Source organism: Carcharodon carcharias, chromosome X, assembly GCF_017639515.1.
Source record: "Carcharodon carcharias isolate sCarCar2 chromosome X, sCarCar2.pri, whole genome shotgun sequence".
Taxonomy (NCBI): domain Eukaryota; kingdom Metazoa; phylum Chordata; class Chondrichthyes; order Lamniformes; family Lamnidae; genus Carcharodon; species Carcharodon carcharias.
The window spans coordinates 19,333,043-19,351,731 of NC_054507.1; the positions used below are offsets into that span (position 1 = coordinate 19,333,043).

The 18,689-nt window shown below is 44.4% G+C and overlaps 1 protein-coding gene across 4 annotated transcripts in view; it reads left to right on the top strand.

Moving 5' to 3' along the window:
• Nucleotides 1–16,633, top strand: part of pym1 (PYM homolog 1, exon junction complex associated factor) — a 94,522-nt gene extending 77,889 nt beyond the window's left edge. For 3 of the 4 annotated variants that reach the window (XR_005941964.1, XR_005941963.1, XR_005941965.1), the window contains 7 exons: nucleotides 4,128–4,650; nucleotides 7,943–8,060; nucleotides 9,958–10,648; nucleotides 11,209–11,902; nucleotides 12,436–13,072; nucleotides 14,716–15,416; nucleotides 16,252–16,633. The gene's annotated coding sequence lies outside the window, so the exon portion shown is untranslated. The remainder of the gene's footprint in view (nucleotides 1–4,127; nucleotides 4,651–7,942; nucleotides 8,061–9,957; nucleotides 10,649–11,208; nucleotides 11,903–12,435; nucleotides 13,073–14,715; nucleotides 15,417–16,251) is intronic. The other variant, XR_005941966.1, reaches the window with a different exon arrangement.
• The last annotated feature ends 2,056 nt before the right edge of the window (nucleotides 16,634–18,689 follow it).

Consider the following 18,689-nt stretch of genomic DNA (forward strand, 5'->3'; position numbering starts at 1 on the left):
ACCCAGAGGGAGAAGACAGATCCCCATTCACCCCGAGAGAAACAACAGATCCCCATTCCCCCAGAGAGAAAAAACAGCTCCCCATTCACCCCGAGAGAAACAACAGATCCCCATTCCCCCAGAGAGAGAAAACAGACCCGCATTCACCCTGATAAAATCAACAGATCCCCATTCCCCCAGAGAGAAACAACAGATCCCCATTCACCCAGAGAGAGAAAACAGATCCCCATTCACCCATAGGGAGAAAACAGGTCCCCATTCACCCCGAGAGAAACAACAGATCCCCATTCCCCCAGAGAGAGAAAACAGACCCCATTCACCCAGAGAGAAACAACAGATCCCCATTCACCCAGAGAGAGAAAACAGATCCACATTCACCCAGAGGGAGGAGATAGATCCCTATTCACCCAGAGAGAGAAAACAGATCCCCATTTGCCCAGAAGGAGAGAACAGATCCCCATTCACCCAGAGGGAGAAGACAGATCCCCATTAACCCAGAGAGAGAGAGAAAACAGATCCCCATTTACTCGCAAAGAGAAAACAGATCCCCATTCACCCAGTGAGAGAAAACAGATCCCCATTCACCCAGAGAGAGAGAGAACAAATCCCCATTCACCCAGAGGGAGAGAACAGATCCCCATTCACCCAGAGAGAAAACAGATCCCCATTCACCCAGAGGGAGAAGACAGATCCCCATTCACCCAGAGAGAAACAACAGATCCCCATTCACCCAGAGAGAAACAACAGATCCCCATTCACCCAGAGAGAAACAACAGATCCCCATTCACCCAGAGAGAAACAACAGACCCCCATTCACCCAGAGAGAAATAACAGATCCCCATTCACCCAGAGAGAAAACATCCCCATTTACACAGAGAGAAACAACAGATCCCCATTCACCCAGAGAGAGAGAACAAATCCCCATTCACCCAGAGGGAGAAGACAGATCCCCATTCACCCAGAGAAAGAAAACAGATCCCCATTCACCCAGAGGGAGAAGACAGATCCCCATTCACCCCGAGAGAAACAACAGATCCCCATTCCCCCAGAGAGAAAAAACAGCTCCCCATTCACCCCGAGAGAAACAACAGATCCCCATTCCCCCAGAGAGAGAAAACAGACCCGCATTCACCCTGATAAAATCAACAGATCCCCATTCCCCCAGAGAGAAACAACAGATCCCCATTCACCCAGAGAGAGAAAACAGATCCCCATTCACCCATAGGGAGAAAACAGGTCCCCATTCACCCCGAGAGAAACAACAGATCCCCATTCCCCCAGAGAGAGAAAACAGACCCGCATTCACCCTGATAAAATCAACAGATCCCCATTCCCCCAGAGAGAAACAACAGATCCCCATTCACCCAGAGAGAGAAAACAGATCCCCATTCACCCATAGGGAGAAAACAGGTCCCCATTCACCCCGAGAGAAACAACAGATCCCCATTCCCCCAGAGAGAGAAAACAGACCCCATTCACCCAGAGAGAAACAACAGATCCCCATTCACCCAGAGAGAGAAAATAGATCCCCATTCGCCCAGAAGGAGAGAACAGATCCCCATTCACCCAGAGGGAGAAGACAGATCCCCATTAACCCAGAGAGAGAGAAAACAGATCCCCATTTACTCGCAAAGAGAAAACAGATCCCCATTCACCCAGTGAGAGAAAACAGATCCCCATTCACCCAGAGAGAGAGAGAGAACAAATCCCCATTCACCCAGAGGGAGAGAACAGATCCCCATTCACCCAGAGAGAAAACAGATCCCCATTCACCCAGAGGGAGAAGACAGATCCCCATTCACCCAGAGAGAAACAACAGATCCCCATTCACTCAGAGAGAAACAACAGATCCCCATTCACCCAGAGAGAAACAACAGATCCCCATTCACCCAGAGAGAAACAACAGACCCCCATTCACCCAGAGAGAAATAACAGATCCCCATTCACCCAGAGAGAAAACATCCCCATTTACACAGAGAGAAACAACAGATCCCCATTCACCCAGAGAGAGAGAACAAATCCCCATTCACCCAGAGGGAGAAGACAGATCCCCATTCACCCAGAGAGAAACAACAGATCCCCATTCCCCCAGAGAGAAACAACAGATCCCCATTCACCCAGAGGGAGAGAACAGACCCCCATTAACCCAGAGAGAGAAAACAGATCCCCATTCACCCAGAGGGAGAAAAGAGATCCCCATTCACCCAGAGAGAAACAACAGATCCCCATTCACCCAGAGAGAGAGAACAAATCCCCATTCACCCAGAGGGAGAAGACAGATCCTCATTCACCCAGAGAGAGAAAACAGATCCACATTCACCCAGAGAGAATCAACAGATCCCCATTAACCCAGAGAGAGAAAAAACAGATCTCCATTTACTCACAAAGAGAAAACAGACCCCCATTCACCCAGAGAGAGAAAACAGATCCCCATTTACACAGAGAGAAAACAGATCCCCATTAACCCAGAGATAGAAAATATATCCAAGTTTACCTAGAGAGAGAACAGATCCCCATTTACCCATTGAAGGAGAAAGCTGATCCCCATTTACCTAGAGAGAAAACTGACCCCCATTTACCCAGTGAGAGAGAAAACAGATCCAAATTCACCCAAAGAGAAAACAGATCCCAATTTATCCAGTGAAAGAAAACAGATCCCAATTCACTCAGAGAGAAAAAAGGTTCACATTCACCAAGGAAGATAGAAAATAGATCCCCATTCACAGAGAGAAAGAAAACAGATCCTCGTTCGCCGAGAGAGATTGCAAACAGATCCCCATTGACCCAGAGGGAGAAGACAGATCCTCATTCGCCCAGTGAGAAACAACAGATCCCCATTCACCCAGAGAGAGAAAACAGATCCACATTCACCCAGAGAGAAACAACAGATCCCCATTAACCCAGAGGGAGAAAAAACAGATCCCATTTACCCACAAAGAGAAAACAGACCCCCATTCACCCAGAGAGAGAAAACAGATCCCCATTTACACAGAGAGAAAACAGATCCCAATTAACCCAGAGATAGAAAACAGATCCCAATTTACCTTGAGAGAAAACAGATCCCAATTTACCCAGTGATAGAAAACAGATCCCAATTCATCCAGAGAGAAAATAGGTTCACATTCACCAAGGAAGATAGAAAATAGATCCCCATTCACAGAGAGAAAGAAAACAGATCCTCATTCGCCGAGAGAGATTGCAAACAGATCCCCATTGACCCAGAGAGAAAACAGATCCCCATTTACCCACAAAGAGAAAACAGACCCCCATTCACCCAGAGAGAGAAAAGAGAGAGAAATGGAGAAAAGGGGAGGGCAAAACCCTTCCCCGTTCACCCAGAGTGTGAAAGAAATACATCCTCATTCACAGAGAGAAAGAGAGAGGATGGGGTGGTGGAAAGAGATTGAGAGAGATAAAGTTATAAAAGAGAGAGGGAAAACCCCTTCCCATTCACCCAGAGGGTGAGAGTGAGGGAAAGACCAAGAGAGAGTGAGACACACTTCCACATTCAGGCACAGAGAGACAGAGAGAGAGAGGGAGAGAGACACTTCTGCATTCGTACAAAGAGAGAGAAAACACTTCTCAGTCCCCCAGAGAGAGAAAACACTTCTTCAGTCACCCAAAGAGTGAGAGAGAGGAAAAGAGAGAGTTCACTGTGAGAGAGAGTGAGAGACACTTTCCCATCCACCCAGAGGGAGGGAGACAGAGACAGAGGGAGTGAGAGACAGATAGAGAGGGAGAGAAAACACTTTCCCGTTCATCCAGGAGAAACTCAATGGGGAAATGTCACTTATTTCTTTATGAATATGTTTCCTTGAATCGATCATGGTTGAATTTCAATGATTTATGTACTTGGATGGAAAAGAAACTTTTTTTCCCCCTGCTCCCCTGTTGGTGCTGATCTAACTAGGGAAGGTTCTTCTCTCACAGTTGTTCCTATTTTTGTCCCCACCTGAAGTCCACATGTGAGCACTATCCAGCACATCTCAGTCAGTAGAAAACCAGCGCAGAAATCCAGCCCAGTGTCACTAAGTCCTATTATCAGCTTCCTGCCTCTGGCCTGCCTGATATCAGCTCAGTCCATGCAGAACTGGAAATGTTGACATTGTCTTTTTGTCTTACTGTAGGACAATGGTTACTGGCAGTGGGAGGCAAACCACTGAAACAACCTCAGCAGTGCTCCAAAGAACATCGGCAACCTGTTCACCATCAAACCTCGATACTGCAATCACTTGGAAAAATGGTGAGATTTACTTATTCATGGGGGATAAATACTGACGTGTCAACAGTCAGTTACTCACAGAAACAGGATACCCAAAGAGCAAGTCCAAGATTTGGAGGCAGTGTTTGTAACAGGACAACCTGTACACATTGATTGGTTCAATGTTGAATATCAGTCAGTCATCTGGGGGGAATCACAAAGGGGCCACTGATGGATATAATTTCATACATGGATACCTTTTGCTGGATTCGTACATTGGATAGTTTTTATACCGTGGGGAAGACCACAACTGAGAACGTCTCGACATGTTTGATCTCTGAATCTTAACAAGCATCAACAGGAGACAACTATGATCACGCGTTCCTAGGATGGATTCAGTGCTGGTTCTCCAGAGGGAAGAGGCCCAGTCAACAGGCTTCAACGTTTAGGTAGGACTGGAATCTTTTTTATATAACAAAAGCAGGCCAGTGTATAGAAGTCTGATATTGTGAGAGTCTCTAACTGGATGTCACTAGTATGTATCTGGGACAGACCTTACCCTGGAACTTAACCCCAGCCAAGTGCTGAGATTAAACTGGATCACCCAAGGCTCCAGGGGATTTCATTCAGTCACCTTCAAATTCATGTAATTTATTAGTAATTGTAAGGTTTTATTCATATTAGTAAACTTTACCAGCAGTAGTGAAGCTTATTAGGTGTGGTAGGGTAAATTATAGACTAAATTAGAAAATAAATTAATTAACACACAATGAAGATGACAGGGCAGTGGATGTGTTGTGACTGCAGAATTTGTGAGTTCCTGGACACCAGTCTAATCCAGAGCAAAAACATCTGCTGAAAGTGTCTGTGGCTTGAGGAGCTTTGGCTCAAATCATTGAGTTGGAGGCTGAGCTGCGGACACTGTGACACATCAGGGAGGGAGAATGTTACTTGGACACATTGCTCCTGGAGGCAGTCACACCCCTTAGAATAGGGCTTTCTGTTTTGGTCAATGGTCAGGGACAGGAGGGTGTAACTGCGAGTGAGGCAGGTACGGGGACCCAGAAGGTAGAAGCGGAGCAGCCTCAGCCTATGCCACTGTCCAAAAACATCAAGGTTCTTGCAGCCCTTATGGATGAAAGTGAGAACTGCAAGATGGATGAGCAAACTGATCATGGCACCATGATACTGGAAACCATTCAAGCAGGGGGAGCTAACAGGAATATAGTGGCATTAGGGGACAGTATAGTCAGAGGGAGAAAATGAGATTAAAGTCACCCATGATTATTGCAGTACTTTTCTTACACACCCCATTTATTTCTTCCTGGATACCCTGTCCTACCATGTAACTACTGTGAGGGAGCTTATAAACTACTCCCACAAGTGACCTCTTACTTTTACTATTATTATCTCTACCCAAACTGATTCTACATCGAGCCAAGGTCATCTCTCACTACTGTACTGATGTCATCCTTAATTAACAGAGCTACATGATGTAGCGGGTAACATATTAGCATGGATAGAGGATTAGTTAGCTAACAGGAAGCAGAAAGTAGGGATAAGTAGGTCTTTTTCAGGTTGGCAAGCTGTAACTAATGGAATGCCACAGGGATCAGTGCTGGGTCCTCAACTATTTACAATCTATATCAGTGAGTTGGGTGAAGGGACTGAATTGTATGGTAGCTAAATTTCCCATTGACACCAAGATAGATAGGAAAGTAAGTTGTCAAGAGGAGATAGAGAGTCTGCAAAAGGATATAGACAGGTTAAGTGAGTGGGCAAAAAACTTGGCAGATATAGAAATAATGTAGCAAAATGTGAACTTGTCCACTTTGGCAGGAAGAATAGAAAAACAGTATACAATTTAAATGGAGAGAAATTGCAGAACTTGGTGGTCCATTCACCATCCTGACTTGGAAATATATTGCCGTTCCTTCACTGTCGCTGGGTCAAAATCCTGAAGCTCCCTCCCTAACAGCACTGTGGGTGTACCTACACCACATGGGCTGCAGCGGTTCAAGAAGGTAGCTCGCCACCACCTTCTCAAGGGCAATTAGGGATGGGCAATAAATGCTGCCCTAGCCAGCAAAGCCCACATTCCATGAATGAATAAAAAAGAGGGATATGGGTGTCCTGGTACATGAATCCAAAAAGTTAGTATGCAGTTAATATACAGAAAGTGATTAGGAAGGCAAATGGAATGTTGGCACTTATTGCAAGGGGAATGGAATATAAAAATAGTGATGTTGTATTGCAGCTGTACAGGGTCTTGGTGAGACCACATCTGGAGTATATACTGCGTACAGTTTTGGTCTCCTTATTTGAAAAAGGATATAATTACATTGGAAGCAGTTCAGAGAAAGTTCACTCGACTCATCCCTGGGATGAAGAGTTTATCTTACGGGGAAAGGTTGAACAGGTTGGGCCTATACCTATTGGAGTTTAGAACATTGAGAGGTGATCTTATTGAAACATATAAGAGCCTGAGGGGACTTGATAGGGTGGATACTAGGAGGATGTTTCCACTTTTGGGAGAGATTAGAACTACAGGGACACAGTTTAAGGAAAAGAGGCCTACCATTTAAGACAGAAATGAGGAGAAACTTTTTCTCTCAAGGGGTCATTAGTATGTGGAATTCCCTTCCCCAGAAAGCAGTAGAGGCTGGGTCACTGAATTTATTCAAGGCTTTTAGACAGATTAAGGGTTATGGGGGGGCAGGTGGCAAAGTAGAGTTGAGATCACAACCAGATCAGCCATGATTTTATTGAATGGCGGAGCAGGCTCGAAGGGCTGAATGGGCTACTCCTGCTCCTGAGTCCTGTGTCCCTACAAGGAACACAGTCTCCAACATATGCAATAATTCTTAGTCCTTCCTTCTGGGGAACATGTTGCGTTCATTAATTTCAAACTTAACTACAAATCATGTAAAAGTGAGGAGGAGAGATGGGTCAGTGCCTGGTCTTGGCACGATCGACTAATACACGAGACAAGTGCCAGTTCAATGTGGGAAATACACACCTTCTTACAAAGAACAAAAGGCTGATTTGGAGAACTCAGTCGTCCTTGGACACAGGACAAATTTGAAATTTGGAGAGGAACAATGTTGGCTTTATTTGGATGGGGAATTGGGGTGGGGGGGGCAGGTGGGCACGCAGGGGAAGAGGGAGAGCAGCTTCCAAAAGGCCTGTAACATTCCTTAATCTGATCTGGTCACTGCAGCTGGGAGCCCTGACTGGAAATCAATTGGACATGCTATTTTCTCATTCAGGCCTCAAGGCTCCTGGCAAGAATTTTTAACTGTATTTTTCGGAAGGTGTCTAGTTCTAAACATCAGCTGGGGATCCTATGCCAGATAGCTCTTCAGTGACCCCTGGTGGAAAGCTGATATATGTAAAGACACAATTCAGCTTGATTGGGACAACTTGCACAGTTGAACAGCCTTTGGACTATTGACATTTACGCTTGAAAGGTGACAATTAGTGCGTGCTCATAAGGATGTTAGTGTCCATGAAACTGTATCCTGGCAAAACTCAAGAGACAAAAGTGGCAGTGGGGCAGAAATGAGGAAAATCTTGGGAAGCAGAGATTGAATTTTTTGTTTCAAATGGCTCAGTGATTCAATTTGGTTCTGAGATTTCATAGTAACAAATGTTAAAGTTTCACAATGACTGTATTTTCCAAAATGTGCATTGTATTAGGAATGGATTTCTAATTTGCAAAGCTGTTACTTTTTCTTGCAGGATACAGAGCGATGTACTGGAATAGAAAGACCACATTCATGCCTGGAGGACTGGAGATAGAGGGACACACTAGACACTGGAGCAGGGTAACATCGAAGCACTGCTGGGCCTGAATGAGGTAAGGTGATCGAACAGAGGTCCACGTGATGGTGAACAATATGGAAAAGATAAATCCAGATGAGTTTAAATTAAATTGTGAGTGTAAGCCAAGGAGGTTCACAGGTTTAAACCAATAAAAGGGAAAATTAGGACTGATATCAGGAAGATTTTCTTCACAGACAATGATCAACACTTGGACTGAACTCCCAAATTGATGCAAGAACCCAGGAATCAGCTGCAGTGGGGGTGTGTCGACACTATCTGGCTGGGTGGACTAAGATGGGGCAATTAACCTTTCTCATCTGTAGTTATCTTGTGAATTCAAATTGCTTCTGTGAGGTGTGTGATCCACATTGTACCCTCTGAGTGAGTGGTTCACAAGGTTAATGGCAATTCATTGCAGTGAGGCCAGACCAATATTTATTGCCCATCCCTGGGAAGGTGGCTTTGGGCCTACTTGAACTGCTGCAGACATGGTGTTGACTGTGCTCCCACAATGGTGTTAGGTGATTAAATAGATATGCTAAGTTGATTCTGACTAACTGCATAACAGTACAAGCGATTGCTTCATAATTGTGCTCCATGACAGAGTGTTGTTCCAAAGCTGCCCAGCAGCAGAGACTGCCAGTAAGCACACACAATCGTGTGACAATGCTCCATCTCACTCCAGCTTCATTGATCAATCTGATAATCTGGTGCACCAATCTGCAACTCTAGGGAGCTCTCTGCACGGTGTGTGGCACCCTGATCTGCCATTTGCCTGACATCCTGAGTAACAATGAACCACAACAGGCATTATAGTAACTATGAAGGGAAAGCTGGCCCTCACAGAAGCAGGGTGTCCTGGTCTGTTTGCAGAGTTTTGATTGAATTCAGGATGAAATGGAAGGCGGATTCCATGTGGAGAAATTCTAACTCGGGAAGACATTGGAGTCAGTGTGGAATTGGAAAGTTCATTTGTGTCTGAGAGTTTAGATAATAGGACCATGGAAGAGGGAACTGATCAGGGCTTAAATAAAAACTAATTTGAAATTTTAGAGATAAAATAAATGCCAGGAGCCAGTTGTTTCAAGGGCTTTAAACAAAAATTATAAAGCTTCCATAGAAATTAATTTGGAAAAACTGTCACCTTCATAAGTGTCCATTTCCGTAGATTGAAAAAGAAACATTTATTTCCCCTGCTCCTCTGCTAAAGGTGATCGAACTAGGGGAGGTTCTTCCCTCACAGCTGTTCCTGTTCATGTCCTCATCGGAAGTCCACACATGAGCACTCTCCAACATGTCTTACTGAGTAGGAACCTAGTGCAGGAATCCAGCCCAGTGACTCTTCCATCTCTTCAGGTACCATGCCCTAAGAGGGCATTTGTAACCATGGACTTCCATGTTAATCTTGCTCTAGAGACGTGGATCATCTTCATTGGTGATAACATCATCCAGTTGGTGAGGCTCTTTAGAAAGATCGTCTTTGTCTACCCTGATCTCTTTTGCCATCAATCTTTCCCATCAGCATCAGACTTTCTGAATCATAATTTCTTATTGCGTGACCAAGGAATTCCAACTGTCTCTTCCTGATCTTGGTCAGCACAGTTCTTTCGGACTCAGATTTTACGAGCACCTCTTCATTGGTAGTGTGAATTGTCCAAGATATCTTCATTATTCGCCTCAAACACCATGACTCTTCAGCCTCAATTCTTCTCTGCATTGTTTCACTGATCACCCAACACTCATTTCCGTATGTCAAAATTGGTGCGATGGAGCATACCAGGATTCTCAGCTTTGGTTTCATGGCTTATCTTGAGTTCAGCACAATCTTGTTACTCAGTCCAGTTATCAGGTTCCTGCCTCTGGCCTGCCTGATATCGGCTCAGTCCACGCAGAACTAGAAATGTTGACATTGTCTTTTTGTCTTACTGTAGGACGATGGTTACTGGCAGTGGGAAGCAAACTGGAACAACCTCAGCAGTTCTCCAAAGAACATTGGCAACCTGTTCACCATCAAACCTTGACGCTGCAATCACTTGGAAAAATGGCGAGATTTATTTGTGGCAAAAGGTCACTGACATGAAACATTAACTTTATTTCTATCTCTCCACAAATGCTGCCTGGCCTGTGGAATGTTTCTAGCAAATTCTCTTTTTATGACGCAAGATTTGCTTATTCATGGGGGATAGATACTGACGTGTCAACAATCAGTTACTCACAGAACCAGGATACCCAAAGAGCAAGTCCAAGATTTGGATGCAGTGTTTGTAACAGGGTGACCTGTACACATTGATTGGTTCAGTGTTGAATATCAGTCAGTCATCTGGGGGGAATCACAAAGGGGCCACTGATGGATATAATTTCATGCATGGATACCTTTTGCTGGATTCGTACATTGGATAGTTTTTACCATGAAGAAGACCACAACTGAGAACGTCTCGACACATTTGATCTCTGAATCTTAAGAAACATCAGCAGGAGACAACTTTGATTACGTATTCCTAGGATAGATTCAGTGCTGGTTCTCCAGAGGGAAGAGGCCCAGTCAACAGGCTTCAACAAAGAAAAGGAATTTGTTTCCCCTCGATATGTAAAGTCATCTTTTAATCTTAAAAATGAAAGGTGGTAAGTGATAAGAAAAGTGATTTTATGGGGGTTATAACTGGATGACACAGATGTGTACTCATGACAGGCCTCAAAGCCAGCCCAGTGCTAAGACTCAATTAGCTCACCCATAGGTAACATCAGTCTCCCTTCACATTTGCTTATTTTACATGCAATGATATCAACGTATCTTTGATAGACAATGCTTATCTGATTAGCACAGTCATTTTTAATATATGATTTTGTGTGGTTGGGGTGTTCTTTGGATTGACCAGGGTTCCACGATCCCTCACGTAATCGATGGTTGTAAACAAAAAGAAGTATTTTCCTATCCAGAGATCTGCCTTGCTCCCCTGTTGGTGCTGATCTAACTAGGGAAGGTTCTTCTCTAACCATTGTTCCTATTCTTGTCCCCACCTGAACTCCACATGTGAGCACTATCCAGCACAACTCAGTCAGCAGAAAACCAGTGCAGAAATCCAGCCCAGTGTCATTGAGTCCAATTATCAAGTTCCTGCCTGATATCGGCTCAGTCCATGCAGAACTAGAAATGTTGACATTGTCTTTTTGTCTTACTGTAGGACGATGGTTACTGGCAGTGGGAGGCAAACCACTGGAACAACCTCAGCAGTTCTCCAAAGAACATTGGCAACCTGTTCGCCATCAAACCTCGATGCTGCAATCACTTGGAAAAATGGTGAGATTTACTTGTGGAAGAAGGTCACTGATCTGAAACATGAACTTTATTTCTATCTCTCCACAGATGCCACCTGACTTGTGGAATGCTTCTGGCAAATTCTCTTTTTATGAAGCAAGATTTACTTATTCATGGGGGATAAATACTGACGTGTCAACAGTCAGTTACTCACAGAAACAGGATACCCAAAGAGCAAGTCCAAGATTTGGAGGCAGTGTTTGTAACAGGGCGACCTGTACACATTGATTGGTTCAATGTTGAATATCAGTCAGTCATCTGGGGGGAATCACAAAGGGGCCACTGATGGATATAATTTCATGCATGGATACCTTTTGCTGGATTCGTACATTGGATAGTTTTTACCATGAAGAAGACCACAACTGAGAACATCTCGACACGTTTGATCTCTGAATCTTAAGAAACATCAGCAGGAGACAACTTTGATTACGTATTCCTAGGATGGATTCAGTGCTGGTTCTCCAAAGTGAAGAGGCCCAGTCAACAGGCTTCAACAAAGAAAAGGAATTTGTTTCCCCTCGATATGTAAAGTCATCTTTTAATCTTAAAAATGAAAGGTGGTAAGTGATAAGAAAAGTGATTTTGTGGGGGTTATAACTGGATGACACAGATGTGTACTCATGACAGGCCTCAAAGCCAGCCCAGTGCTAAGACTCAATTAGTTCACCCATAGGTAACATCAGTCTCCCTTCACATTTGCTTATTTTACATGCAATGATATCAACGTATCTTTGATAGACAATGCTTATCTGATTAGCACAGTCATTTTTAACATATGATTTTGTGTGGTTGGGGTGTTCTTTGGATTGACCAGGGTTCCACGATCCCTCACATAATCGATGGTTGTAAACAAAAAGAAGTATTTTCCTATCCAGAGATCTGCCTTGCTCCCCTGTTGGTGCTGATCTAACTAGGGAAGATTCTTCTCTAACCATTGTTCCTATCCTTGTCCCCACCTGAACTCCACATATGAGCACTTTCCAGCACATCTCAGTCAGTAGAAAACTAAGTCCAATTATCAAGTTCCTGCCTGATATCGGCTCAGTCCATGCAGAACTGGAAATGTTGACATTGTCTTTTTGTCTTACTGTAGGACGATGGTTACTGGCAGTGGGAGGCAAACCACTGGAACAACCTCAGCAGTTCTCCAAAGAACATTGGCAACCTGTTCACCATCAAACCTCGATGCTGCAATCACTTGGAAAAATGGTGAGATTTACTTGTGGAAGAAGGTCACTGATCTGAAACATGAACTTTATTTCTATCTCTCCACAGATGCTGCCTGACCTGTGGAATGCTTCTAGCAAATTCTCTTTTTACGAAGCAAGATTTGCTTATTCATGGGGGATAAATACTGACATGTCAACAATCAGTTACTCACAGAAACAGGATACCCAAAGAGCAAGTCCAAGATTTGGATGCAGTGTTTGTAACAGGACAACCTGTACACATTGATTGGTTCAATGTTGAATATCAGTCAGTCATCTGGGGGGAATCACAAAGGGGCCACTGATGGATATAATTTCATACATGGATACCTTTTGCTGGATTCGTACATTGGATAGTTTTTATACCGTGGGGAAGACCACAACTGAGAACGTCTCGACATGTTTGATCTCTGAATCTTAACAAGCATCAACAGGAGACAACTTTGATCACGCATTCCTAGGATGGATTCAGTGCTGGTTCTCCAGAGGGAAGAGGCCCAGTCAACAGGCTTCAACGTTTGGGTAGGACTGGAATCTTTTTTATATAACAAAAGCAGGCCAGTGTATAGAAGTCTGATATTGTGAGAGTCTCTAACTGGATGTAACTAATGTATATTTGGGACTGGTCTTACCCTGGACCTTAACCCCTGTTTAGTGTTCTGTGATGAGATTAAACTGACTTATTCCCAGGTAACATCAGTCTCCTTTCGCACTTGCTTACTTTACACCCTGTGATATAAACAGATCCTAGATAGACAGCACTGCTGTCTGATCATCAGATGTCAGTTTTCATAAGTAGCCAGTAAGGGCACTGGCATTGAGTGTTTCCCTGATCAATACCACATGTGCTATCCTGGAGGTTTATGGGCACATGAAATCAGCCAATGAAATAAGGAGCTAGGATGGCATTTGCCACAGAGACTTTAATCTCAATGATCTATGAATTATGCATTAAAAAGAATGCTTGAGAAACACAAGTTAATGTTTGTTGAAGAGTGGTCAGTTTGGTCCATTGCTCCTAGAATAATTTTCAATGCAGGCATTTCATTGTGTGTTTGTAGGGGAAGGACCAGGCAGTTTAAACACTGTGATTGAGGGTGCCTGTCGCTCCCTCGCTTCCACTCAACTTGAGACATCATAACCTCTGCCTCGCTATGAGAAACAGAACTTCAAATCTGCTCATATATAACACAAATGAAAGAAAACAGGAAAGGAAATGTTCAACTCTTTAAAATGTGCTTGAATATCAATGGCCACTTGTTATCTGTAATGGGAAACCAAGGAAAGTTGGGTGATTGACAATGGCAACATTGTGCATTGCCTCGCTTATCCAACACTGTCTTACACAAAAGCTAAATGTTGTGGATGCTGGAAATAACAGCAGGTCTGGCAGCCTCTGTAGAGAGAGAAACAGAGTTAATGTTTTAGGTCGATGACCTTTCATCAGGACTGGGAAACAGGTTTTAAGCAAATACAGAGGTAGGGAAAGGTGGGAGAGAAGAATGAAAGGGAAGGTCTGTGATAATTTAGAAGACAGGAGAGATTAAATGACAAAAAGGATGATGGTGCAAGGCAAAAGGGCATAGTAATGGAAATTTCCTTAATTTGATAAAATGCTACAACACCTCCAAAAGTACTTCATTGGCTGTGAAGCACTTTGGGACATCTGCAGGTTATGAAAGGTGCTATATAAATGTAAGTTCATTCTTTCTGGTGACATAAAGCAGCAGCTTTTCATTTCATTAATGCTGTTGGTTTTTCCCCTCTCCTATCACTTATAGTTGTATCACATGTGTTAGCCTTGGTTAGGTAGTTATCACTCTTGCTTCTGTGTGAGGGATCATGGATTCAAGCCCAAAACCTGCACTTAAGCACATATTCTAGGTTCACACTTTCATGCAGTACTGAGGGAATGCTGCACGGTCAGAGCTGCCACTTTCAAATGAGATGTTAAATCGAGCTCCACAATATAAAAGACCCCATGGCACTATTTGAAGAAGAGAGTTTTCTCAGTGTCCTGGCCAACTTTCCTCCCTTAATTACCACCACCAAGGCAGATTGTCTGCCAAATTATCTAATTTCATTTTGCGGGATCTTGCTGTGCACAACTTTGGTAATCACCACAGAGCAGGAAATATTGACATTGTCTTTTTGTCTTACTGTAGGACGATGGTTACTGGCAGCAGGAAGCAAACCACTGAAACAACCTCAGCAGTTCTCCAAAGAATATCGGCAACCTGTTCACCATCAAACCTCGATGCTGCAATCACTTGGAAAAATGGTGAGATTTACTTGTGGAAAAAAGTCACTGACCTGAAACATGAACTTTATTTCTATCTCTCCACAGATGCTGCCTGACCTGTGGACTGTTTCTAGCAAATTCTCTTTTTATGAAGCAAGATTTACTTATTCATGGGGGATAAATGCTGACGTATCAACAATCAGTTACTCACAGAACCAGGATACCCAAAGAGCAAGTCCAAGATTTGGAGGCAGTGTTTGTAACAGGACAACCTGTACACATTGATTGGTTCAGTGTTGAATATCAGTCAGTCATCTGGGGGGAATCACAAAGGGGCCACTGATGGATATAATTTCATGCATGGATACCTTTTGCTGGATTCGTACATTGGATAGTTTTTACCATGAAGAAGACCACAACTGAGAACGTCTTGACACGTTTGATCTCTGAATCTTAAGAAACATCAGCAGGAGACAACTTTGATTACGTCTTCCTAGGATGGATTCAGTGCCAATACTCCAGAGGGAAGAGGCCCAGTCAACAGGCTTCAATAAAGAAAAAGAATTTGTTTCTCCTCGATATGTAAAGTCATCATTTTGTTGGATCATTAAAAAAGGAAAGCTGGTAAGTGGTAAGAAGAGTGATTTTGTGACAGCCTCTAACTAGGTGTCACTGATGTGTATTTGTGACAGGCCTGACATAGTCTCAAACCCAGCTCAGTTTACCGTGCTGAGACTTGCCTAGCTCATCCTCAGGTAATATCATGCCTTTTCTTCATGTTGTGTTTTTAAAGTAGTCTTTGAATTCTGCTTTTTGCCATTTAAATTTCATTAGTCAAATGCTTCATCAGGAACTTTACAGCTAGTTTAATGGCCGCCAGTTTTGGATATATAAAAAAAATATGAGTGGAGATAATATAAAGATATCACACCAAGAGATTGACGCAGAGAGAGAAAGAGAGAAGACACTTTCCCACCCACCATATATATGTGTATATATATATATATATATATATAGAGAGAGAAAGAGAGAGATAAAGAACACTTCCTCATTCACATGCAACGAGCAATATACAGGAATATAATTTATAATGCCAGTGAGAGTAAAAAGGGGGTATTAAACAGGACGAGAGGTATGATTCCGTCACAGAGAACAAGATCTCTGACATGATGCTTCCTCTTGCCTTCCAGGAAACATCCCATACTTAGTAATTTCAAACTCAATGTCATGGGAGCAGTCAGTGCCTGGGCTTGACATCAACATGAAGTAAGACTCAAGAGAGAAAGTGAGGAAAATCTGGGGAGTATAGATTGATTATTTTTTCGATTGGCTCTCAGTGACTCTATTTCCAACTGAGATTTCACAGTAACAAATGTTAGTTTCATGACTGTTTTTGCAAAAATGTGCATTGTATTAGGAATGGATTTCTAATTTGCAAAGGTGTCATTTTTTCTTGTAGGGCACAGAGTGATGTGCTGGTGCAGAAAGACCACATGGGCAGTTCATGACTGGATCACTGGAGATAGAGGGACACACAAGACACTGGAGCAGGGTAACACTTAAGCGTTGCTGGGCCTGAATGACCTAAAGCCATGGTATTCAATGTGCAGCCTGTACTTGTCTTTCCTGCAGCCTGCTTGCCACCTCTCCACCATTCATCGACTTTCCCACTCGCTCCATCTTTCCCATTTACCACCTCCCTCCCTGATGCTCCCACTTGATCCCTTGTTTTAGATTCTCCCACAAGAGGAAACATCCTCTCCACCTCCACCCTGTCAAGACTCCTCAGGATCATATATGTTTCATTCAAGTCACCTCTTACTCTTCTAAACTCCATTGGATACAAGCCTAGCTTGTCCAACCTTTCCTCATCAGACAACCTGCTCATTCCAGGTATTAGTCTAGTAAACCTTCTCTGAGCTGCTTCCAATGCATTTACATCCTTCCTTAAATAAGGAGACCAATACTGTACACAATACTCCAGATATGGTCTCATCAATGTCCTGTACAACTGAAGCATAACCTCCCTACTTTTATAATCAATTCCCCTCACAATAAATGATAAAATTCTATTAGCTTTCCTAATTATTTGCTGTACCTGCATACTAGCCTTTTGTAACTCATGCACTAGGACACCCAGATCCCTCTGCATCTCAGAGCTCTGCAATCTCTCACTATTTAGATAATAAGCTTCTTTTTTATTCTTCCTGCCAAAATGAACAATTTCACATTTGCACACATGATGCTCCATTTTTCAGATCTTTGCCCATTCATTTAATCTATCTATGTCACTTTGTAGCCTCTTATGTCCTCTTCATAACTTAGTTTCCTACCCATCTTTGTCTCATCAGTAAATTTAACAATCATACCTTTGGTCCCTTCATCCAAGTCATTGATATAAATTGTAAAAAGTTGAGGCCCCAGCACTGACCCCTTTGGCACACAACTCATTACATCCTGCCAACCAGTAAATGACCCATTTATGCCAACTCTCGGCTTCCTGTTAGCTAGCCAATCTTCTATCAACGCCAATATGTTACCCCCTACACCATGAGCTTTTATTTTCCACAATGATCTTTGATGTGGCACTTTATCAAATGCCTTCTGGAAATCTAAGTACAGTACATCCGCCAGTTCCCCTTTATCCACAACACATGTGACTCCTTCAAAGAATCTTTTGAAGCCGTTGGGTGTCTTGGCTGCCGGCTGGAGAGCTGGCATGACACCTGTGTCACATATTGTGCCACTCAGGCACTTAACATGTGGTCCTTTTCTGGGATCAAGGGCCCCTGGGGAGGGAGCCCCTCCCACTGAGAGGCCCTCCCGTCTGATTGGCCAGCAGCTCTGCTGTACTCAGCAGCGCTGCCAGGGAGGTAGTGGCCGCCGCCAGTGCTACATCCACCTGAGGCCCTGGATTGAGGAGGAACCAGGCACAAGTGAGTGATGGTGGACAGGGTGTTGCAAGAAGAGGCACTCTGAAGATGGGGATGAGGAGGTCGTCAGCAAGGGAAGGAGCCTGGCTTTCAGTGGACCTCCACCAAATCCCCCCTCCCCCCGGATGCTGGGTCTCGCGATCAGGATTTGCTTATGCTCTCTGCCTGGCAAGCCCCCCGTGATGGTGGGATGAGGCCCATAAATGGGCATTAATTGCCCACTTAAGTGTTCATCGGGGTGGAGGCAGGAAGATGGAGGGATCCCCACTGACATCCTTCCACCAGATTAAATGCCTTCCCCACCTCTAATCTCATCAGGTTAGGGCATAAGACCCTGCCGCGCTGAAGAGAGGCGGTGAGGAGAAGAAAGGCAGTGAAAGGGACAGGTGGAAAGAGGGAGAGTGTTGGCAAGCAGGAGAGAGGGGTTGAGAGAGAGAGAAGCGGAAAGTTGGAGAGATGTGGTGAGAAGGAAGGGGCGGCGAATGGGAGAGAGGGCGTGAGAGGGCCAGAGGGGGCAAGTGGGAGAGAGGGGTGAGAGAGAGAGAGGCGTCAACTGGGGGAGATGCAGTGAGAGGGAGGAGGCAGTGAATGGGGGTGAGTGGGAGAGAGGGGGTGGGGGGAGAGAGGGGGCGAGAGGGAGGGTTGAGGAGCAGAAAGGGCCAGATGGAGGGAGAGAGGGGGGCAAGCAGGAGAGGGGGTTGGGGGGCGAGAGAGGTGGTGAGGGGGGTGTTGAGGAGCGGGAAGGGCCAGCTGGAGGGAGAGAGGGGGCGAGAGGGAGGGTCAGGGAGAGGGAAAGGGGGACGAAACGGAGGGCCAGGGAGAGGGAGAGAGGGGGTGAGAGGGAGGGTCGGGGCGAGGGAGAGAGGGAGTGAGAGAGGGGGTCGGAAAATGGTAGAGGGACGTTTGGAGGAAGAGGGGGGCGAGAGGGAGGATCAGCAAGCTGGAGAGAGGTGGTAGGAGGAAG